Source organism: Gallus gallus, chromosome 1 (assembly GCF_016699485.2).
Source record: "Gallus gallus isolate bGalGal1 chromosome 1, bGalGal1.mat.broiler.GRCg7b, whole genome shotgun sequence".
Taxonomy (NCBI): domain Eukaryota; kingdom Metazoa; phylum Chordata; class Aves; order Galliformes; family Phasianidae; genus Gallus; species Gallus gallus.
In genome coordinates this window covers 92,982,875-92,986,919 of record NC_052532.1, presented here as the reverse complement: position 1 = coordinate 92,986,919, position 4,045 = coordinate 92,982,875, and positions in this window count along the sequence as shown.

Here is a 4,045-nt window from a genome sequence, read left to right as displayed (position 1 = left end):
AGAGAGCACAATTAACACTATCATTATTGACACAGGATCATGAGGGAGGAGTGGTGGTGGTAGTTGAAAGGAGTGGCTTTTCCTTCAGCTCTCTGCTAAAGCCACTTCCACACTGCTGAATGTTTCAGGTGAATAAATAGGAATTGTTTATGTTCTGTATTTTGTTTCTACAATTTTGAATTGTGGTAAAGATACCTTTGAATTTGGAGCATCCTTTTTCTAGACCCGTCCATAGCTGGAGAGAATTGTCACACTTCAAGTGCAGCTGCAGTTCTTCAGAATGAAAGCTAAGTTTCATTCCATAATAACCTGCCACTCAAGAGGAAAATACTGCTATTAATAACAATCTTTGGTTTACAAGTGCAGTCTCCTATCTAGTACATAGGAATTCACAGATCAGTGTGTTCCAGGAAAAGAAAAATAGCTCAAAATAACAAATACGAAAACATAACAAAACATTTTTCTTCTGGTACTTGTAACAACATCATACCCTTTGTTGCAGTCTGCTATACTGAATCATGAACTAATGGCAAATTCAAAAGTATGTGAAGCATAACAAATCACACTTTCTAATTTGTAAAAAAGAATTCTTCACCAGAAACTTCAAAACTCTCTGCAATAGGCACAGTTGTTTTTCCTTCTACATTATTACTCAGCCTTTCAAGAGACTTATTTGGTAAAACATTTTTTTTTTCCCTAGACAATTTTATCTTATGCTAATGTCATAGTATATTCAAGTCTCTAATTCTTACTGCACTAGTTATTTGACTTAGTGTCTTGCACCGAGAGAAGGAATCTAATTCCAAATATATGCACTATTGTCAGTGCTGAAAAACTGTGTATCCATCTAGGAAGAGTGAGTCACTTTCTGAGAAAAGTAATTTTTATATTCTGTGGCATAAAATTCAGGTATTTATACTAGTGATGCCTCTAGTGATGTATCTATACTAGGTACACCCTAGCTTACAATAGTATCCTACTGCCAGCAAAAGAAGGTATGTGTTTCTGTAAGAAAACAAGCAAACAAATAGCAAAGAACAATCAAGTAAGCAAAAAAAAACCAACCACATTTCAATTTGTTCTGTACCACTGAATACAATGAGATGACTACATGCTTTGTCAAAATGTACTTTTCTTCTTGTATTACTGTAAACTTATCTCAGTGATGTACAGTAGGATTAAATAGGAGTTAAAAAGCCCCACCGTAAGTTTCAATTCCTTCAATCAAGATATAACCAAACCCTTTCCAAATACAAAAATGATGTACCTTGGCCTTTGAAAATGCACTTTGCAAATCTTCTGCTTCCCATTCAAATGTAGTAGATAACACTGATCAAAAAAAAAGTACCATCATAATCTACAGAAACCTGGAATCCAAACACCAGCAAATGCAGTGAATCAATTTCACTGGTCAATATATGCTGCTAACTCCACTGTTAACATTCAGGAGTTTGGGCAGAAAACTTTGTCTTTTGTCCAGCTTGTTTTTTTTTGTTTGTTTTTGTTTTTTTGTTTGTTTGTTTGTTTTGTTTTTTTCTTTTCACAGGTATCTCCTACACTATTTACCTTCTAGAAGTAAATTCATTGGTGTTTTTCAATTTCCAACAAGTTCTTTTTATCAATACAAGCTGAGTTTGTCTTCTGTTCATTGTATAACACATGTTAGTGACAAATGTTCAGGCTAGAAGTGTGTCAAAACAGATTTTTTCCCTTCAGCTTCCTTTAATTGCTTGAGTTCTGAAGCTGTAAACTTGCACTGAAGCTGTTCTGTTACCTTGAAATCGCTGCATGCTACCATCAGCCCAGTCATCAACAGAAAGAAATCCCACCTCCACCTTTTTAGCCCTCAAGACATTTTTAATGAGGTTAGATCACTTAAAGCAAGTAACTATTAGTCACAGTATCCTTGTGGGATATAGTGAAAATAGTTAGCAAAAACAACCAGAAATGGTTATTTTAAACTCCTTCCAGGAGAAATGCAAATAGATGGGTAGGCCAAGTAGCATCAGTACTGTTATGTCAAATTTTTCTGTGTTTGTGAGGCCACCTACCAACTCAATAAATGTAGTGGAGCTTGGCAGAAACTTAAAGAGTGCAAGCTTATTAAAGTATGAAGAAGGAAATCATAACATTAATTAGCCCACTGATACTTCACCATCTAAAGGCCAGGTGTCGTGACCAAGGCCAAATTGGGATGTCACCTAGATTCCCACTGAACTGGTAAAATGATAACATTGTCCTTAGAGTAATCAGGTAATGTCATTAGTGAGGAACAATTAAACTAAATGCAATTTGGAGATGGAGATGATTAACTGAACTGTTGGATGAAGTCTTCCAAATCTGTTATACTTAGATAGTGGAAGTTTTAGAGAGGTGGCAAACTGAATATGCTGCACTTTCATGTTCTAGCATTTTCCTTAACTACATAACTTGATTATAGGTTCGTAAAATGTTCAGTAAAAAAATGAGCAAATCACAGTTTCTGTCTCTCTGGATGTTACTTGAATAACATCATCAGACAGGGACAATCTCACAGCCATTCTGTTTACTGCATTAGCAAGGTCATCCAATGTTATTGCTTCTTGCCCTGCTTTCATGGTTCAGTTATTTGCTATTTAGCTAAATCAAAGGTTGGAACATTAGGAAGATACTTATTTTATATAATTCTTCTCAAGGGATTAACACAATGCCTTAAATTACCAGAATCCTTTGCATTTATTAGCCACTTAATATACACTTTGCTGGGTATGTAAATTACAGGTAATGCAAATCACTTTTATTTGAATTTTCATCTCACATTTCTTGAAATGTTTACTAGAAATACTGATTTTTGAAATGCAATGGTTTTCTTCTACTTTTGAGCATTAAATTCTACATAACACAACACAGAAAATTGTCTAATTCTACAAGAGTAGAATTAAGAATAGTTAGTGACTTGTTCTATGGGAAAACTAAACAGACATTAGCAAAAACTTACAGGAATTTTTGTTTTGTTTTGTTTTCCTCTTTGGTAGAACTAATAGTAAGAATTTTATAACACCAAGTTTGGTAAAGAAGGATTTCTAAATAGACTGATTTACTGAGCCAGCTGGAGGCCTGTGACCCCCACACTAGCGGTACACAAAGCATAGGTGAATAGACCAGATTTGCCTATCTAGCAAAGGCAGACACTGTTTAAGTCCTTGTTGGGGTGTAATCTGGCAGATAGCTAAGCACCACACAGCCATCTGCTCACTCCTCCCCCCCTCTCCTGCCTCTCCCCTAGTGGGACAGGGGAATGAATCAGAAAAAAGTCAAAGTAGAACTCACGGTTTGAGATAAAAGCTATTTACTAAGGTAGAGAAAAGGAAGAAGGGAAAAACGATAATAATTATGATAATTATATATATGTGTACATACATACAGAACAAGTGATGCACAAGCAATTGCTCACCACCTGCTGACCAGTGCTCAGCCAGTCCCTAAACAGCAGCTACCCACCTGACCAACTCCACCCTGTATGGAATATTCCTTTGGCCAGCTGTCCTAGTCCTATGTCCTCCTAACTCCCTGTGCCCCACTCAACCCCCATCGTTGTCAGGACAGTACAAGAAGCTGAAATGTCCTTGGCTTTGTACAGCCCTGCTCAGCAACAACTAAAACGTTGGTGTGCTATCAACATTGTTTTTCTCCTAAAGTCAAAACATAGCATCTGAAATCAAGATAGTCATCTTGGAATGCAGCTTTAGATTTTTAATAAAAATACAAGTTTCATTAAATGATTAATTGGTATGGGTCACTTCACAGCATGACAGGAGAAGTCAAAGCTTTCACAATTTTTATCAGAAAAATCTCCCTCACATACTTTAATCTACAGAATTGTAAGTACACAAGGTAGCAATGTACAATCAAAAGAATGCTGATAATTTCTTTTAGAACATGTTTTAGCTATACCTAAATAGCAGAGGATCTAGGGAAGTAGCAAGTTGAACATGCTGGATTTTGTGTGCTAATATTTTCCTTAAATACACATCTAGATGTTATGCTTGTAAAATGGTTGGTAAAA